Raw genomic sequence first — 21,411 nt, forward strand, 5'->3', positions numbered from 1 at the left:
GAGAGCATAATTAATGAAAAAGTCTAATGCTGAAACAATGCAATTAACAAGTCTTTCAAAGTTTCATTTCCTGGGGGAAATTATGGCCATTGAAAAGGATATATCTTGTCATGTATCTTGACAAAGGCTAGAAACTACATGAAAATACCAGCCCAAAGCCAGAGATGAGGAGAGAACTTCTCCATTCACAGATCCAAAAGATGTCAGGGTATTATTCTGGGAGAGGGAGGCTTTGCCAAGGATATCAACTGCTTTTCAGACACACAGTGGTATAAGTTTCTACTTAGTGGGATGGGCATCCATATAGTGAATTATTTCATAAATATTATTCACTCAGCATGAAAAACTGCATTTATGAATATCTAACAGTCATTGGTTAATAGTGTCATGTTTTCCCTCAAGTACAGAACTGCACCCAGTGCAGGCCTTATGTGGTCACAGTATGTTATAGGAATGGGCAACTTAGGATTCAGACAGGAAGGCAGTCAATTGCAGAAATGTATTAAAAAAAAAAAAAAGAGCAGATGGCTACGAGGCTGACCACTGGCCCGTAAGTATGTGGATATGCAATTAACTTCAGAACTAAGATACACAGAAAATTCTCAGAAAGTTTTCTTCCCTCACACGTCTTTAATATATCCCCTTCTTTCCTAGTGTATCATAATCAAGATACTGTCAGTTTTCTATCCATCACCCTAATAGAATTGTACAACTTTCAGAGCATATTAACATGAATCTTAAAGAAGCTGCATTTTTTGATTTGTAGCTTCCTTTTCTCCCCAATCAAAAAAAAAAGCTTCTAGAAACACACACCCATTTCTGAATCAGTAAAACACAGTTAATGTAAAGAAGCAATTGCTTTAGATAAGATTTAGGTGGGTTATCACATAAATATCATTGCAGACAAGAGGAGAGGAAAAGAAGAGAAAATACAGCAGTAGGTGCACAGGAAGATCAGCCAGAGGATGGACGTCTTCTTATTAGTATACCTAACAAAGCTGCCTCAGGCTCTGCATTTGCTTTCAAAGTAATGGAATTCTGTTACAAGACAGCAACCAACATAGCACATAATTCTTTGAGGTCATTTAAAGCCTGCCTGTTAAATAAACATTACTCTGATTTCCACCCCCTGCCCCAAGCATTCATAATATTTCCTGTATACTTCCAGCAATTTTTGTCCTATCTGTCTTCTAAACTATCATTTTGAACCACTGAGAAATTGCCTAAGACCAGAACTCAGTTTTCAATACCTTTCTCTTATTAATATTTCTGAAGTTACATTTCAGCTTCTGATCAAGGTTTGCTGCAACAGTTTCTCTTTTGATGCAAGTCCGCTGTATGGTACCTTGGATTTCAGCTAGAATGCATAGTATGTCATGTGAACAGTAAAAAACAATATAACTCAACTTCCCCAAAGTAAGTTGAATCAGGAGTTTTAAGGATAATCAAAACCATATTATTACGAGCAAGCAGAGCCAGTAAGTCGTTGAAGCTATATAAATATATTCATACCCACATTGTACTTCATTATCAAAAGAATCTCGCACCAGGAACACAAAAATTCTTGCTGTGGAATACTGAATAATTGTGGAACAAATAAATGTAAGAATACAGTGATCTTTGCATCAGAAGTGCATTGCAAAAGAGATCCCAGTAAAACAAGCTGAATCCTCAGACTTTCATAAACCTTTTATGACTTTCTTAGCAGACATTATTAGAAAATTCAAAGGACTTTATACAGAGCACTGTTATTTACAGAACTATTTATTGCTTATATTCTTTAAGTGAAACTTATGTATGATTTCATATGCAAATACAGGCAAGCATGCAAGGGCATATATGTTTTTTAGCAAAGTCTGTCACTAAGTATTTTGGACCCACTTACAGTCTTCAGTAATACCAATAGATAGGTCACAGACAACTTGATATTTTACGTCGTTATTCTACATGTGAAAATATATCTATGAAAGTGTAGTATTATATTTCTTATAGATGTTATTTATGTGCATGTGCCTTTACAGGACTTATGCCTAAACCTAACCTGGATTTAGACTGCCACCACTGACAGCGGAGTATCAATTTCTGTATGTTTCCTCTCTTTGAAGTTTTTTTTTCCTTTTTTTTTTTTAATTCTTTTCACTGCTAACTACACAAGCAGATTGATCAATATAAGTGGAAGTTACCTGAACAGCAGCCAACATGGAACACAGTCAATAGCAGTGATTCATGGCATTTTTTACAGTTTGTTATGTTTTTTTTATGTTCAGAGCCCATATAGGCAAGAAAATATTTCCCATACTGTGAGATGGAAATATTGTTCATCTCTTTGTAGAACAGAAAGCTGAGAAATGAAATTGAAGTGGTTTAGTCAAAACTGAATGCTTTCCTCACCTCAGAGAGGTAGCACTGCGCAGTTCAGCCAAATTGTGGCTACCTGAAAAAAGGGAAGAATGTGATCACATATGCCTGAAAACACACATTTTTAAGTTGTCCTAAGCACAGTGTAGGCACAGCTAATCTGAATGATTTCACCATGCTGAATTATTTCCCACGTTCCTTTGTTGCTCCTGTAATTTCAAAAAATGCAGAAACTGGGAAGTCATATGATCCGTAGGAAAGAGAATATTATGGTTTCTAAGAAAAATATTTATTACCAAGCAAGCTATTTTGATTTATTAAATGATAGCTTCCCATCATAGTGGGTTTTGATATGGTGCTTAAAACCACAACGGTTGTATGAAGTCAGGACCTTATTTATTTAAAGGGATCCACTAGTGTTTTTCTTAATTGAAATATCAGTTCACAACAATGCCAGGTCCATAGAAGCTCATCCAGGAATAAACTCTTGAAAAATTATTTTTTTCCAAGAGTGTCCATTAAGCCAATGCAGACAGTGTCTCACTGCTAGTCTTCTAACATTAGATTTATAGGATGTTATAATTAACAACAGGTGATGGGCAGCACTACATGCACAGCAAGCAAAGTGAAAAGACTGGCAGCTCAAAAGCCACTTGTGAATCATCAAAATTTTTCCCCGGATAAATTCAGAAGTAATCCTTATAGGTTTTCTGGCAATTATTTTTTTGGTGTTTTTTTTTAATTTTTTTTTTTTTCTTTTTAATTCCACACCACCACCCCCTTTCTCCTTTCATGTCAAAGATTAGGGACCATCTTTCTGTTTACAGTTGTGTATCTTTTCAACTTCTATGTTTATCTATCTATAAAATGACACAAATTATGCCTCCCTCACGACTTCTTTAAGGATTACAGACAAGTCCACACAGAAAATTTTAAAATTATGCAGATTTTTAAGACACTTGCGTCTCCGTTATTCCAGCACTCTCAAACTCACATTCTGGACAAATAACACAAAGGAAAAGGTTCAAAACGTGTACAGCCTCCACATCAATGTTAAGAAAAGCAGTTCTTCAGCTTAGAACTGAAAAGGAGGGAGAAAGACTCTGAAAAACATGAATCAGCAAAACAAAAATATGTCCCAAATGAATTTTCATTTGCATAGTTAAACAAATACCAGTCTTTTTATTTATTTCTTCTTTTGTGAGAATATAAGTTAGGCAAGGTATGTTGGGAAAGGTAGTGGTTTTGTTTAACTAAGTGAAGAAGGACTTGTATCCCAAATCTACCGATAGATCTAACTTTTATGAATTATTTCCAATGTAGTAACCTGATGTGATCATGATATTAATGAGTTAATTACATGTCATAACATAATGATTATAACAAAGGAGTAATGTTTTTTTTAAATGAAAAAACACCTCTGTTTTGGATAATTGGCTACATATCCTCATTGACTTTAGTAAATATTTTAAATGCATTAACTGGTAGGAAGATACAAATAGGAACGTTAAAAAAAATAATCAGTATTTATACTATAGAAAGTATTGGAGATTGTTCATAGATACATTCCACAGTCTTACCAATATAGGTCCCTGAGCTCCTTTGCAAATAACTCTGATACATGAAATTAATTTGTACTAAAGCCCTTTTAGGGTGTTTCTTCCCTCCTTTTATCCACCCCACCCCAAAATACAGTTGAATTCATAACCTTGAAGGTCTTGGCATTACTATATTAGAGAGCAATGAATACTATTCTAGCTTTGTGTTACCAGGCCACCAGCAGGAACACATGGTGATAAAGGTTTCAGTTCTCTACAATGTTGTTCATGTTAATTTTTTCCTGAGCTTATGGGATTACGGTAGGCATGGATTGGATATTAGCACCTGAGAGAACCTAGGCTGTGACCACACTATATAGGTTTGCATATCCTAACACATACACATGCACTTCCATAATGGAAAGTGATCAGTTTTAATGCCTGTCCTTTGGCTGTGATTGTACAATTTGACTACTGGTCTCAAATCCACCAGTGAACATTAAGCTGTATGTTTACTCAGCACAACCCAAACCAGTACTAACTTCTTAGATTACACTGTATTAACTTTATTGTCAATGGGACCCTCAACCGACTTTGTTAAACTGCTTTATCGTATAGTGGTTACTATGAAGTGAGATGTTTGCAATGGTGAATTTATCCTGCTTGTTGCAGCGTTTATGCTTTGTTAAAATTCACATAGCAGTGCTTATCTATAGCTGAGACACAAAATTGCCCAGGAGAGCACTTTTTACTCTGGGTAATTAATCAGAGGTGGTGGGAAATTTTTCTTAGTGTTCTTGATAATCTCTAGGGCACCATCCAACTGTGAAGTTTTGGCCTCACTGAAGTGGAAAGCAAGTTTCATCAGTAACTAGAATAGGCCAAGACATTTCTCACAAAGCACTTAATGACCTGGTGTCATCTGGCAAAGTTTCTCTGTGCAGTCTATTTTCAGATCTGGAGAAATAGTTAATTTCTATTAAATATTTCAAATGCATACATAACAAGCCCCATGTTTTGGTAATCATAGGCACATTTTAAGCAAGGTTCTACACATTTCTTAGGGTAAATTCAAATTCCTTTTTAAATAATTTGAATCGAATCTCAAGTAAAGTCTCTCAGCTCAGAGAACTTGAAATCACATCCTCAATAGGAAATTTGTGGGTTTGCATGGGCAGGGAGAAAATACATAAGACTGTAAAAATGCTTGGGGATTCAAGCACATAGCTAGAAACAGCCTGAAGACTTCCACTTTGTAGAATAAGGCTAGCTTCAATGATAATTTTTTTGTTTAAACAAAAAAATAAATACTCCCTTCCATCAGACAGCCACATTTAGAGATGTTACTCATAATAATAATAACTTATTAAAAACCTTCATCCAATAACATTTTATTTTTATAGTGGCTAGGCACAGATTTTAAAATTTGTATATGTAGAGACCAGGTGGAGGTGTGTTTTTTCTTACTGAATTGCTTCAGGATAGTTAAACTTTTGCTGCACAAAAATAGTCGGAATTCTAAAAAGACTGAAAGTATTTCCAATTCAAAAGAGGAATCCTCCTCAACCTAAAGAACTATTCAAATATTCAAGCACAAAATAGAGCCAGGTTTCTTAGGAAAAGTTCAGTGATTTAGATAAATGTTAAACCAGGTTGAAACCAACTCAGCAATTTTATTTCCTCTATTCAGCTCTTTCAGTTATTAATACTGAGTCAAAAAGATGAATTAGCACTTACTTCACAGTTTTATCAACTGTTCATTAGTTTAGCCATCCTTGTTCTAGAAACAATATTTTCCCCAGCTACATCTAGATAAAACAACATTAATTTAAGAGATATAAAATGTACAAAATAATTGAATCATGGAAAGTTATGGCATATGGAACAAAATCTTACAGGCTAAATTAAGATTTGACTGATTTTTCATTTAAGTGTTGCTACAACATACAAACTGCTGAACACAGATATTGATGGAGAGGTTTACCCAAACTCACAAAGAGCTGCAAGCTTCCTGTTCCTTTTTTTGATTGACCCCTGGCTCACAGTAAACTTGTCTTGATTAAGAACATACTGTGTTATTGTTGAATGCTCTTGTTTTGAGTGCATCATACTAGTTTCACTGTAGCAAGAGCTAACTGAATGCTTCTTTTCTAAAATTACTTAATAGTATTATGAATTCTAGCATGGACATTTCAAAAGATTCATTTCTCATTGTGATGACTAACTCATGTTGTCCATAATAGATTCACAAAGGGATTAGCAATTTCATGAGTTTAGTGAAAGTAACTGGCTCTCAGCATTAATTGCAGCCTTGAAAGTCTGTCATAAACAAGTCATTGTAACACCTCGGATTTGAAAGAGAACCCTTAACAGGTAGATGCTTAGATGGATGTAGTTTCTTAATATTGTTTTTTCTACAGGAAATTAATGCTGGTATTTTGCTTTTAGACTGAGATATCTTACTAATTGAGTAATTTATAAAACAAGACATTTGTGGGGTCAAGTTAACATGTGTGTCGAGAAGGTCTACATTTCAATGCAAGACTTGGATGCAGGATTTGTACCTACATTAGTCAGGCAGATAACTTTCACTGAATACCTCCACTGAACAGGAGTCAGGCCGCCCACTGCTTGTGTAAGTCTGAATACAAGTTTTGTGTGCCTCAATTCCTATTTTTTGAAAACACACTGATGAGACACTCCTTAACATAGGAGTTTGGATGATAAACTGATTACTCTTTGTGAAGTAATGACATGCTGAAGACTGCTTAGCAATACTCAGTGAACTCAAGTATAGAGCTATATGAATTCTGTCCTAAAGAACTTACAATCTTACTGCTTAACTGTAAGAGACATTCACATTGCTTACCTGATCTGTTTATATGTCCTGTGATGCTGATTCAAAGCAGCTACAGGAATCTCCGTCAGTGGAGTGACTGTAGAGTCTTTTAAGACCTTCCGCACTGGGGACAGAATTAAGTATCTGCTGATATTTCATCTTTGATTTGTAAAACTGAATTATTTATGCAAGTGTACATGTGTACACATGTGCATGTACACATGCTTACATATAAATAAGATAGGTTTCTGTTTGGGGAAAAGTGCAGTAAAACATTTCAAGTAAAATCAAGCCATATAGAAACAATACAAACTATGCTGTATTTGGTCTATAGGAGTAAGGGATATGAAAGACAAAGGGTCTTTGCACAACGCAAAATCCATAAAATGTACAATTCAGCAAAAGTATCCTCTATGTTTCTGTTCCCATATTAAATGAATGAATACTTCGAAGTCTGCTAAAGACATAGGTGGTGAATGCTTGCCTTTAACAAACTGTGCTGATGCTAACTCACATTCATAGAAATATTGGGACACTTGCTGTCATTGTATTAGGAAATATCCATGGTAGTGAGGGAATGAAGGAATTCTCAACATCAAGGCTTGTCAAAGATTATTATCTAAACTTTACAGGTTTACTTGTAGAGAATTACTAATACCAGACCACCAAAACCTAAGTATAACTGCCCCCAAAACTCTGCAGGCATACACTGTAGAAACCAGCCGTGACATTATTCATATTTGTCTAAGCTTAGCTCTATACCTAGCATGTCACAATTCTGGAAAGTAGAACAAGTTACAGGAAAAGTCAGAATTTGTTGAGCCTCAGGACTGAGGGATGAAAAGTAATAATTATTAATATTATTTCTTTTAAAAGAAATTATTCCCAATTTAGAATAGTTTGGAAATTAGTAAGAAAAAGAGCAGCTAGAGAGATCTGGATTATTCATAGACTTTGACAAGTTAAAGATGTAAATAATAAGATCATCCAGGCCATTTTCCTGCCAGTGCAGTATTGTTCCCTGTAGTACATTTTCTAGTGCTTAGTTTTTGAAGACCCTTGAGAAAGGAGATTCGAGCCTTTCCTTTAGACACATCCTGGCACACACTGTCAAGGAGGCTTTTCCTCCCTCTCTTCAGCCAAGCATTTCCTGTCTTTTCTTATTTCGTGTTCCACTCAACAGTTCTTACTCCACGGTGTCAGGGCCTTCAGGAATCCAGAGGGGAAATTCTGCTGACAGGCACAGATATTCCAAGAATAGGATATTCCGAAGTATCAAAATCTATAGGAATTTTAGGAGAACATTCTGGTAGCCTCCTTTTGTTTACTGCTCTTTGTGTGCCAGATGGGAAGAATGCATCTGAAATGTGCTTAGCCACCTTTGAACATTTTTAATATGATAATTCTTCAGTATGAACTTTGGAGAGAGTATCTGTTTAAACCAAAGCTTGACTGCCTCAAATCAGGTTAGAAGGACTGCTAAAAGAACATGCTGCAATGAACAATGAGTTCACCATGTACCACGTTAATAGTGATTTGTCCCTTCAAATAAGTGGATATAAGAAAGTGGCCTGAAGAAAGAGCAGAAAAATATGGAGATGTTCTTGAGCCGGTGGTGACTGAATACAAAACTAACCATCTGTGCTGTACGAATGTACTCAGGACAGCATCACATATAGGTACGATATTCACGTGCAACAATTACAGTCATGCTATAGATCCAGTAGCCCACACCAACTCACTCCAAGCAGTTCTGTTATTGACAGTAGTTGTGGGATAATATCTATTATCATTGAGCAGGCTGTGTGCATCATTAAATCCTAACGTGTGTTTGCGAAGAGATCCCTCTGCAGTTCCTGCAAAAGCTGTGGTTCATAAGGAGCCACAGGCCAAATATGACCTGAGTGTTTTCAGACATCTAAAGACTCAGGAATTTAAGTGTGGTTTGCTAAGTGGAAGTGTTAACCTTGTTGTATTGAGTTATATAGCCTTCTAACATAAGCAGTCCAAGTCTGCTACCTTGATGAAAACATTGTACTATAGGCCATGATAAATACCATTCTTGAAGTAGAAGTTTAGCTTTATCTTGAAGAGGCCTAGCCAGAGCACTCAGGAAAATTTTCTTAGAAGAACAACAAATGTTAAGTATCTTTTTGTTTTTCTGATTTGAGCAGGTGAACTTCTTAGTCATTGGTCTTGCAAAACAGTTCGCAGCGGGGAAGGATTAAGTTTCCATTACCTAATTCAAAAGACTGGCCAAATATAAAGCAAAAATGATTAAGGAATTTGGTTGTAAATCTGTCTCTTTGAAGGGATAGAAATATTCTTGGATATGTCCCTTTTTTTGACACATTTATACTGATTACAAATCAAAGGGTAAAGCCGGAGTATTATTTCCTCCAAACTCCTTCAGACCCGATTTGTTCTAGTACTGTCTCTAACAGTACAGAATTCTTTGACAGCAAAGGAACTGTCTTTTTTAATGTAGTTGTTCTTGAAGGTGTTTAAAGCATCCAGAAGAGAAAAGGAAATAGTTCTATGAGTTTGTGTAAATCTGGAAACTATCTATAACTTGTAACTTATACAAGACAATGTAGTTTTAATAAATCTTTTCCTTCTCCTATAGAAAAAAAGTACAGCAAGAAGAGGTGCATCAGTACTTTATTTCAATTAAAAATCAGAGAGCTAAATCAGTGTCTTCCTTTTCCTTTATATTTTATTGTAACTGTCTTGGGTGCTGCTTACTTCCATCAGCATTAATTTGAGGAGCAGAAGCTAATAATTGGGAGGAAAGACAAGCAAACCTGGATTGAAAAACTGTGCTAAAGATTAGATCTCCATATACTTCAATTAAGTAACCTCAAGAACATTCAAAAAGGAGAAAAGGAGACCAAAAGTCCTGTGACATGCAAGATGTTTGTCCTGAACTACAGAAAACTGGATGATCATCAGTTGACAGCCAATGTATATTTTTCAGGCTCATGTGTCTTTAAAAGAAGGACTTTTTTATTTGTGACACAATTAGAAAAATATAGACTGTTGCTTTTAGGAGAGTGAAAAAGCATTCAGAGTATTTAGCAGTGCCAAACATAAAAGCATTCACAGGTTAGCAACACAGTAATTACTGGTTACACCAGCAGACAGTGCTTCCCGCTTTCAGCAAAGCACTCCCTGGGAAGAGGCAGTAAAGGCCCATTGGGCACATCCGTCCTGCTTCACCTGGTGGTAAATTCAGGCTTTCCATGAATTCTTTCCCACAAAACTGTGGAAAGGCAATGCCTGGGAAGGCACCAGAAAACTTGTCCCATTTGAGTGGGGTGACCTTCATACATGCCACAGAGTGTTTCTGACTGCAAATGGTAAGGTCTCCTAAACCAAGTTTTAATCTACACCCTGACAGGCAGTCAAGTAAAGAACAACCATACACTTCCAGTAAAAGTTATGTTTATAGATAGGACTGCAGTTTGGGCAAGCCTCTTGCTAGAGCTTGAGGTGGCTTTAGGGTGAAGACAGCACAATAATACTGCAAGGTCTTTTAAGATCTATTCAGTATTCTCTATCTGCAACACTTCGTCATAAGTTTAAAAGAAAAAATACTTTCTATTGTATCAACAGTCACAGCAACTGGGAAAAATATAAAAAGAATACCCTCTTCCTTAGAGCTATGCATGTAAGTTACCTTCCATAATATTTCTATCTATTCAAATACAGTCAATCAGAAAACTTATTAAGAGAAGCACAATTCCCCTGAAAAGTCAGAGGGAGGAGAAATCAGATTTGAAGGCTTTTTCTCCTCTCTAAGCACCAAAACAGTAGATATTTGTCTGAGCTTGTGCAAGGTGCATAAAATTGGAAAGAAGAGGATTTTTAGATGCTTACACCACTCCTATCCACAAAAAGCAAAAGCTTCTTTTTTCCTAGTTTTAGTCCCTTCAGCTCACAGAAATCAAGTAACTCCTGTATCTGCTCATTTAGGAATTCCTCATCAGAAAAAAAGAAAAAGAAGTAAAAAACCCCACCAAGAACCAGACACTACATCCCCAAACACACCCTAAGTTTGGTAGGTATAAAACAGAGATATGGGTAAGCAATATAACACTGCTTACAGCTAGCTCATTTGCACCCTAGCACACCAAAATAGATGAAGCCTGTATAATGAGCAAACCCATCAACTCTTCGAACACAGGAAGAACGTTTTCTTGAGGTACATTTCCTGGTGTCCTATAGGAGAGGGATGGCACTTCCTCCTCTAGTTGTGACAGATAAATCCATAGCCTAAGCTTCTACTTTGATAAAGGCAGAGGGAAAAAAAGCTAAGTCCAAGTTCCCATGAATAAGTACATCAAGCATCTTAACATATACTTTACAACAGCTTCCAAGTTCACTGATGACATTGCCTGGTGAAGACAATGAAAAGAAGTAAATACAACAAACTGTATTTTGGTTGTAATTATTTTTTTTCACCTCTAAAATAACTTCTTTATAATGCAATTATGCTGTTCCTGGAAGGACCCACCACAGAGCCAGATTATGAGCTGGTTCGTTCCCTTTCCAGCCAGCAAAAGAATCTCTATTCACCAGCCAGAACAATTGCAAGCCAAGTGCCCTCTAATTCAGTTGTGAGCAACTTCAGGAACTTCATGATTCTCTATTCACACGTGTGCAAACCACCTTTAATGAGCCTTGGGGATTTTACAGAGCCTTGGGGACTGAACAGAGCAATTGAAAAACCTCATAGGCTCAGCAGCTGTTAGTATGTGCCTGCCAACAGAAGTCAGCTTGACATAAACCATTTCCCTTAAAGCTTCAGTTGATATTCCATGCCATTTATTTCATAGCCACTGCCTTATCCCAGCTCCTTTAGCTGCTCTACATCATGGAAAAAAAATCACTAAAAGTGCAGTTTGTGGCAAGCAGGAGAGGCTATGAAAGCTGGTGGAAGCCTCACTGTTGTTTGTGCTGTCCATTGCAGCACCAGCTCAGCCCAAAGAGCTTCATCAGGTATTTTAGTAACGCTGCTAAGACCACAGCTTTCCCAGCTCTATACACAGCAACACAAACCACCGTCAGTCTTTGGATGTAAGATGACTGATGACAGCACCTAACTGTGAGGAGCAGAGGGCAGATTTTGATTCTGGAGGTCATAGCCAAGTCCTCTAACAAAAAATTCCAGTGACTTTTTAACTCCCATACAAAGCAAACAAAGTATTACTTGCTAATAACACCTGGTCTCACTTCTCTGTCAGATCTGACACAAAAGCTCTGCCAGCCACCTAACAGTTGCTAAAACAAACAGGCAGTGCAATTAGTGAGTACTGTTTCCACTTCTGCACCACTCCCCATTCATGCTGTCAAGACAGTTTCTCCAAGTAGCTTTTTTGACAGAGAAAGACCTCAATTTTGTATTGGCTTTCATTAATTTACCAAAGCTTACACAGTAATGTTGTCCAGTGATTTTGACACGAGTGATATTATTTATCTTACCCCTATCAGTCTCTACAGAATAATTTCCCCAGATGCCAGTGTGTTTGATAGCATGATGCTCAGACTCCATCTTTGTATGGTCTGTTTGACATGCACATGCCATTTGAATGTTAATCAGGAAGGCATATTTATCAGATACACTGCTTTCTCTTCTTTAGGAATATTTTGAGATGTGAATTCTCTAAGAAGCATAAAGCATACAGACCTGAACTCCAAAACCATTCTCAGCTTTATTTTTTTCCTTCCCTCGTAAACTATCTTGGATTTATCCTATGATTTCATGTCAAAAGTTTTATAGCTGTCATGTATTTTGGAGATACGATATATGGTTTCTTAAAAAAGGTTCCCACCTCCATGGTAAGGTCTATGAATATTTCAAATGAACCATTTCTCTTAAACTGTGTAAATTTATATGTAATAGTCCATGCTTGTTTTATTAGTTTGGTAGAGGAACTCAGATTCTGCTTTTCTTATGAGCATCTAATGGAAAGATTCCAATGCAAAAACAAGCTAAAGCAGCAACAAGAAAGCTTTATTATTTTGTAATTTATTTCCTGCAGTTAACTCCTTAACTGATTTATCTGATTTCTGACTGATTTCATAGGTCAGTGGACTTGCCAACACATTTTTGCTTTGAGTCACTTCCTTGCCAGACACACACACAAACCTTCAAAAAGGGAACAAGCTTGTCTTTCTACCTCCATGCTGAAAGACAGGGCAGGAAATAATTCTAAGAGGCAACAAAAGGAGCATACGTACTTTCTGTGGACACATGTATTATATTCCATGAAGGAGATAATTCAATGCATGAAATTCTAGAAAATATTTCAAAACCAATAATACTTGACTCTTCAGTCATGGATCAATGCTTCCTTATGGCACTTTAAATATACAAGAAAGCAGCATTTGAGCTAAAGGGCTTTATATTCTAAACTAGATCCTCTGCTCCTTTATCAGATGCCAGTGTGATTCACAAACCTTGCCCTGTTACAACCCACCCTTGAAAGTGAGAACAAGTCTTTTTGCATTTAAAACAAAGTACCCTGTTGTTGGAAGAAGGGTTCGCTGGAGTCAAGAAGACGCTCAATATGAGTTATGCATCTTGCTCAACTTTATTAGACTATTTATATAGAACCGATACACATGCATATTCGTAAAGCAGAAATATAATTGGTTAGTAGTCTCTAAACACGCGTGGTTCTCACATCCCTAATTATCATGACTAAAATAAGCATTCTATCCATGTAGCTAATTGTGTTGCTATGCTTCAGCCTTGTAGTTTGTTACTCCTTATTTTCCCATACCGCTCCCTATCTTTCTTGGCCCTGCACCTGCTTTCCCAGCAGCTGTAGCTTGTTACAGCCACGGCCTGTTGGCACAACATAATTACTTGGTCTCAGGATTCAAGAATAGCTCAAGGCTACCTTTCTTGTTAACTTCAGCACAGCAACTTCAGTACAGTTCTGATTACAGGCCTATTCTGATACCAGGCCTGGATTGTGCAGATCTTCAGAGCTGCTTCTGCAGCCATTCTTCTACACCCTGTTACCAGATACTCAGGTAATTTCCTTTTATAAATGTAGCCAAAAATATGACAGTGAAGCTGCCACTGTGACAAGTGCTTCCCGAGAGGAGGCAAAGGTCGTCTTCATAACGTGATAGGTACAGATTAGACAATGGCTTTCACATCATTTGTTGGGGCACCATTCACAGTCTTCTATGGATATGAACCTTTGAAAATGTGAGCATTTATTTCTTTCTATGCAGACTTCATTTTGCTGTGTTCATAAACCAGACTGGCTTATTGGCATCTGTAAGATCTTAAATTTATTAAAGGATAAATCTATGGTGAGTTTAAATGCTAACTCAATTAGGGTGTTGATACAGGGTCTTTGCACAATGTTTCTGAGATGAAGTTTGAAGTAAAACCCAGACATGTTTTGTTTTGTACTGCAAAGACTGTAGTGCAGTTAGGAAACACTTCATTCAGTTAGTCACATCTTGGAAAAGAAAAAGATAAATGGCTAAAAATGCAATAACAGTAGGATATCAGGAAATAAACACTAAATGAGCTAACAGACTACTTTGTAGTCCTACTTGCAATCACTTCTAGTCCATGTTTAGGATGTTTCTTCAACTACCCAACTGAAAAGGAAAAAAAAAATACAATCACTTCTTTTGATGTCATTACATCCATAACAAAGGCAATAACCAACAGAATTAATTTGTGTTGCTGCCCTGTATTCAGCTGAGTAAGGCTACAGAGGCTGAGACTCCAGAAAGGCAGGCATTTGCTATATCAGCCTCTAGCTGATCAGTAGCCCTTATTATTAACTTTATTTCAAATCTCAGGTTTCCTTGCAAACAGAATGAACACTTACCGGTGCTTTAGTCTTGGAAGATAGGTAGCATTATACCAGCTTCCCCTGGTATGAAACTTGAAAAGATCTAATTCCCTACAGTATGCTCATGCTTATGTACTTAGAGTAGCAGAAGTGGAGAAAATAAGCACCAACAATTCTGGTATCATTATACATCTACAGTGGTTTTATTTGTGCAGATGTAATCATTACACATTCGTACATAAGCACCAGAGGAAAAAGGAGAAAAGGTTGTAATAAGTCATGAAATGCAATTCATTTGTCAAAATTAAGGCCCTTGATGGGTTCAAAATCCTTCCCTTGAGATTCTAACTTTTCATTTCATCTCTACATTTTGGCCAGGGTAAGAATGGTATAGGAAGTCACAGTCCAATGCCTCTGTAAAGCAGAGGAGTAGGCTAGGTTCTACAAGTAATTTACTGGCAGTTTGGCTCTAAATGTCTCTTGTTCCCCTAAATAGATTCCTACAGTTGAAAGATTTTGAGTTAGGACTTCATCATTTGTCACAAGAAACACAGCTTTACTTCTCTCCTCTACGTCAAGGCAGGGATTTCCTACCTTGTAGGGGCTGAAGTCAGAAACAGGACCAAAATAATCCTTACCTGAAGCAACCTTTTCTAAAAATGTATTAATAGAACAGCTGTTTGCTGCATCCATGGCATTTGGAAGCATATACTGTCACCTTCTCAAAGTCACTAGGAATTTATTTTGAAGCAGAAGCAAAGGGAAGGATATCCAGCAAGTCATCTGATTTATTGCAGTAACCCTCTTATATATGCAGTGTTAAAGAGATCGTATCATTGGCTGTAGAAATGCTAAGTATTTCAATTGCATGGAAAGATTTAAAGGAATAAGTGATACACATATGCTTTTGTAATTACATCAATGTTAAAAAAAACATTTTTTAAGAAGTGCTAAATCACTGCATAGCATATGCAAACTGAACCAAGAGCTTACTTTAGAGAGAAAAGTGAAAAGATATATCTTCCAGGCTAAATAGCAAAAGTTTTGGTATCTCTGAAGATCTGAATGCTTTTACATGTAGGTGTGATTCAAAACAGTATACACACATTTCCAACAGCAAGATCTGTAATTCCTCACCATCCTACCAAAAATGCTAAAGGAGGCTGATAGTTTGTATACTAGGCTGAGCCTGTGTGTTCACTGGTGCCAGATACCATTCCTAGTGTTTTCAGCCTTCTACATGGATTGCAGAACTTCATATCCAAGAAGTCCCTAATGTATGGTGTAGACAAAGTCACACACAGGACTTACCTTTTTTTTATAGAAAACGTTTATCTCAGTATGATGCTTCCTTATCTGTCCACCTATTCTCCCCCCTCCCCTGAATAACTTTTGAGCTTGCTGGGCAATTTGAAACTCATCTTGAAAGTAGTCTAGAGTCTGAAAGAAAATTACATCCTTGCACAAGTTCCTGAAAAATCAGTGGGCAAGCAGTGGGTAGAGACACAACTTGGCATCCTCACAAAGGGAAAGGCAGGCAACAGTCTGCTCTTAGTCATTCAGTTTGGCCTCAGGAAAGTAAAGAATGCAAATCCAGAAGAAATCAAAATTTGTTGGGTTTGCTGCTCACATAGCAACTTGGACAATCCAGTTGGGTGATACAGTAAAGGAACCATTTGGGATGCAGTCCTCCTTCCTCATTATCAATTGAGGTAGGAGGAGAAGCTCAGTGAAGATACAGTGAGGCAATACAGTTTAGGAGGTTGCTCTTACATTCTTCTGTGACACCAGGTCTACCGAACATCGGTTGGTTTGTTAGTTTGGTCATTTTTTGTGGTGTGGTTTGTTTGAATTTTTGGGGGTTTTCTGTGAGTTTGTTGTTTTTTTTAACTGCCACAGGACAGTTACATGGTCCAGAATAATGGATCCTTCTTTAGGGAGTATGTGTTTTATAGGCTATTGCTCAGGGACCCAGTTTAGGCTAGTTATATGGAATAGCAATGGTAAACACATAATTCAGTTTTTGCAAGCATTCCACTTGAGGGTGAAATTCAGGGCAAAAGAATTATAATTAACTACATCACTTTTCATTTCCCTAACTTGTCACGCCAGGATTCTCTTGCTGGGTAACTCAGACTACAGCTGTTGGGATGCCACCTAAAGGTAACTTCTGTTAACAAAGCAGACTTTTTTCTGGTTATATTCTAGACCGAGCAAAGGAGAGGTGGAAAGAGGAATTAGGAATAGGTTGCTTTTGAGGGAAAATACTCTAGAAATTGTCTAGTTTGAAAAAGCAGAGATAGGATTTCATATTCCACTTTGAACTATCTTTTGCTAACATCATTGGCTCAGACTGGCTTATAGTTTTTAGCCACACGGAGGTTACATTGGTTTTGAGCTTGACAGAGGAATTCAGCAGCCTCAGTCCACTAGTTAACCAAGTTTTGACTCAGGTTTCATCTTTCCTCGAGTAAAAGGATGCAGTGACCTACAGCAACTCATGATCTTTGGGGAGAGGAGAAGTGTTCAAAGCTGTTCAGATGATCTGAATGCGTATTTCTAAAACTTTTCCTATAGGTCTATTACATTCTGTGTAAACATTATGACAAAATATGAATCCTGATCATAAAAGCTCCTAGCTATAAAAAGGTGAAAGATAGCCTTTTTCCCTTCATATATACTAGATGGTTATCTCCAACTGTTGATAAAGTGTTTGTAATCAAAGTTTGTAATTAAATTTGATTTAAGTAGGGTTCAGTCTTCAGTGTGTTCACTGTTAGTAATTTCTGATATTTGGCATTCTAAATATAAGCTGTTGTTATGGCATACATTTATTTCAAAGATATTTTCTGAACTCGGTAAGCGAATGCTTAGCCTGTCATTTGAAGGGCCAGAAGTTACCATTACAGGTTTAAAAGACTGCTTTCAGCTTGATTCAGCTGGAACTGGCTGCTACAAAGAACATGTCCACCAAACACATTTGTTGTTTAGAACTTGAGCAAAGAAGCCTAAAGACAGTCGAAGAATTCAGATCAACTTTTCTGGAATGTATGGCGTGTTTTTTTTCCTAGTATTTGACTGTTCTGTCAACCAGTCTAAGTCAGATATGGGGGTAGGGGGAGGAGAAAACATATCAAACTATTCAGAGACACAGACTTACCATACCAGTGTAGCTGAACGAAAAAATAGGTTGTCATGTTAAGAATACCACTGAACGTGGCATAGCCAACATATACACCACACTGTTGCTATTATGCTGAAATAGCCTCGTTCCTGCCTAGCTTTCCTTCCAATGCACTGTCTGCATCCAGCATCCTGTCTCACTGGTATATGCACCCCACTGAATTGGTTAGGGGGAATGGTGAGTATTCAAATATTCTTAATTATTTGTTCTGCAGTGCACATACTAGCACCAGATCCTTCCACTGCTCACTCATCTCAGCAATGAGATTCAGCTAGTTTTCTATATGTAAAGTCCTTTGAATATTGTCCCCATCCTCACCATAGCAAATCAGGGACACATGTTGCCTGGGTACAAGTCTAATGTTAAGATAAAATGGAAATTTTTTTGTGGACAGAGAATAGCCTGATCCTTTGCCTTTTTAAAAGCAGAATGAGTCCTTTCCACTGCTCAGTTTTCCTCTTGCACAACCTTCCACTTAGTAACACATTCTAATCTGCAAGACAACTTTAAGCACTTTGGATTTGGAGTGAAACAGATGGCAGAAAAACCGAGCAACTATCATTCTGGGCTACACATATCCCACTGAAAGGAAAATAGATGCCAGTATCATGCCATTGTCCAGCAAGGTGACTGTGTACTAAATTTACGTGAAAGAACAGGTGAAGGAATCATTGCTCTGTTGCCAAAGAAAGACTTGTGAGAAAAGTGCTGTACAAGTAGTAGAAACCTGAAAATCTATCATGCAATCTACTATATTTACCCCTATTAAAATACCAGAGTCTATGTTGTTGGTTTTTTAATTCAGTTCCACTCATACATCTCAGGGATGAAGCAAAATGAGCTAGTAACAGAATGCCTTATAAAGTAAGTAACTTTAAAATGTTAAAGTCCGCACATGGAAATAAGCAATTGCCAGAAGAGTTTTGTTACACTGCAGGAAGAAGATGAAGTGGTCTTCAAACTGTCATAAGCAGTATTGCCTCTTACAGCAATACATACCTTTTCTTTTAAGACAACGTCAGAGTCCCTTCTGTCTTACCTTTGTATGTACATACCTTAGAATCTAAACTACATCCGCTGCAGGCATATTTCAAACTTCATAATTTTCAAATATTTGTTATAAGTCCTTATGCTTTTAACTAAAATATGAAAAACATCTACATAGGGACTAGTTTACTGACAGATAGATTTTGCCTTCAGGTAACACTTTTATTTTTTCAAAAAAAGGAGCTTGCTTAAGATGAACAGTCAGGTACAGACACATTTCACAACATTCACAAGTGCTTTACCACCTGAGGTTATTTTCAAGAATGTTATCTCGGTCCATACAGCAATAGTAAGAAGATGAAAACCAGAAACAGGGAACTATGCTCTTTAAACTAACTCTTCAAAAATAGAGGCACCATAATTATGAATTTTTTATTCCTTATCACAGTATATGCCATTATTAAACTCAAATGAGAAAAGGAAGGAGTCGGGCAGCATCAAATCAAGGCATTTCAAGAGTCTTTGGTGCAATATGGCTCTCCATGTTTTGTAAATGCACCTCTATAGCCCAGAAAAAAATGGGAAACACCAGGCAGATTACTTTGCGCATAGGTTGGTAAAAGAGACACCTTGGAATAGGAACACAAGCTGCTTGTCTTCCCAACCCTGAGAAGAGACAGATGCAGCAACTAAGTCCAATAGGTTTAGCTCCCTGTGCTCCATCTTCTGCTGTCACCTGCTGAGGTGGAACTGGTAACGTTTGTGAAGCTGAGATGTCATCAAAATCTATAAAGCTGTTGATCATTTTCAAAGCTACTATTTTAACATCTTCAAAAACTATTGCATTTGGGTAACATTTAGTTCATATTTTTCAAGGTTATTTCAAGCCTTCCTGAAATAAGAGGTTCATAAACAGATTAACTAAACAAGATTCTAATGTAATCCCCCAATTCCAGGAAACTGGGAGCTAAGCAGTACCTTTGTAACACCTCTGCCTTCATTTTATGAACAGGGTAGGGAAAATGCATACGCATGTATAGTATAGAGAACAGGAAAGTTGGCAAATTAATTCAGAAATGGTTAAATGCTTTTCCTGTCACCCTCCTCCCCCCAAAAAAAAATTCCAGAACTTTTTAGGGGCCTAAAGATAAGAACTTTTTAGGGGCCTAAAGATAGAGAAAAAGCAGGGGGGGTTAACTGTCAACACTTTTAAAAACAGAAAATAATTCCAAATAACTTCGAAGATATTTTTAAATTCAAGCAAATATTTTTTATTCCCTTTTATTCATACACATCTAAGTCCCTAGTAACTAAAGAAGCTAATTTTATAGGCACAAAGATACAGTATATCCCCAAATATTAAAATCTTTCCTCAGCATTTGTTTTCCAAACTGTGGTATGGCAGAAAATGTTATCAGCATGAAATTTTAAAGCCGTTTTTATATATGTGCACTGATTATTACTTTTCCCCCAGAAGAATTACACATAAACAACAAATACAACTCCCTTTTAAAAGCCTTAGCATTCCTTCTGTTTCAGAAACCAATATTTCCATTCTCACTGTCTCCTTTAGAATGACAGAAAAGAGGTGGGGAAAAGAAGGTATTAAAAAAATATAACGGAATGAAGACCACTTAGCAGTTGAAAGGAGGAGTGCAGCAAGCTGCAGCCAGTTCCAAAATGTCCCCTCCAGGGCTGTAGCTGTGTAGCTTCTTGGCTTTACCAATAACAGAGACAGCGCCACAAAAAAGCATAGCAGAGGAAAAATAGTTGTTATTACAGTCTTGTCAATTTTTAGATATGGTATTGTTCACTACGAGCTAGATGACCTTAAAAGACTATAAGATTTTTGCACTTAGAAACAGAAAAGCAACAAAAAGAATGCAAATCTTTTAGATTAAAACATACATAGAAATACAAGCACATAGTACCAAACTAATCTCACTGCATCAAGCTTCTGAATCGCTTTAACAACCCAGAGACAAAGATAACCTACCACAGAAAATCAGCTGTGGGAAGTGTTAAGTGAGACCAGGGCTACCTTATTACAAAGGCTCAGGTTCGCAATGAAGGAGTTGGCAAGTGTTTCCTATCACCGCAAATCTGTAAGTTTCTTCCTGCATCTTTGTTTTTCATGGGCTGTTTTTGTTATTACATTCAGTACGAGGAACAAATTTTCAGTGTTCTTCAAATGCTGTACAAGTTCTAAGTCATTAAATACTTCTAAATCTAGTTAATAACTAAATAAGCTTCAGTAAACTCCTGGAAAATAGCTGAAAATTATCTCTTAAGACAAAACTGAGGGAAGTTAGGCCTAATTCCATGGAGGAGTCAGGGCACTCGCACATAGAGAAATGACTGGCAGGTCAGCTAGGAAACAAACTTCCAGTGCATTGGCTAGTTTGTGGTATGTGGCCATACACAAACACTACTAAAGGCAAGATGCATTCTCTCTCAGCAAAAATAAGGAATTATTTTGATTTTATTTTTGAAAGATAGGAGTAGATAAATGTATTTGCATGGTCATTGTGAATAAAAGTCTCAGGTTATCTTACAAAAAGTTGACCATTTGCCTATCAGAGAATAAAATGAGGCTTAGCTGCAACATGCATGCTTTTGATTGAAACTGCAATCCTGAAAACCACTACTGAGCTTCTGTAAAGCATGGGATGACCT

General features: G+C 37.1%; 1 protein-coding gene across 2 annotated transcripts in view; it reads left to right on the forward strand.

Moving 5' to 3' along the window:
- Nucleotides 1-21,411, forward strand: part of COL8A1 (collagen type VIII alpha 1 chain) — a 98,401-nt gene that overhangs the window by 16,210 nt on the left and 60,780 nt on the right. The gene's annotated exons all lie outside the window — the stretch shown is intronic.

This window comes from Falco biarmicus, chromosome 2 (genome assembly GCF_023638135.1).
Source record: "Falco biarmicus isolate bFalBia1 chromosome 2, bFalBia1.pri, whole genome shotgun sequence".
NCBI classification, from domain to species: domain Eukaryota; kingdom Metazoa; phylum Chordata; class Aves; order Falconiformes; family Falconidae; genus Falco; species Falco biarmicus.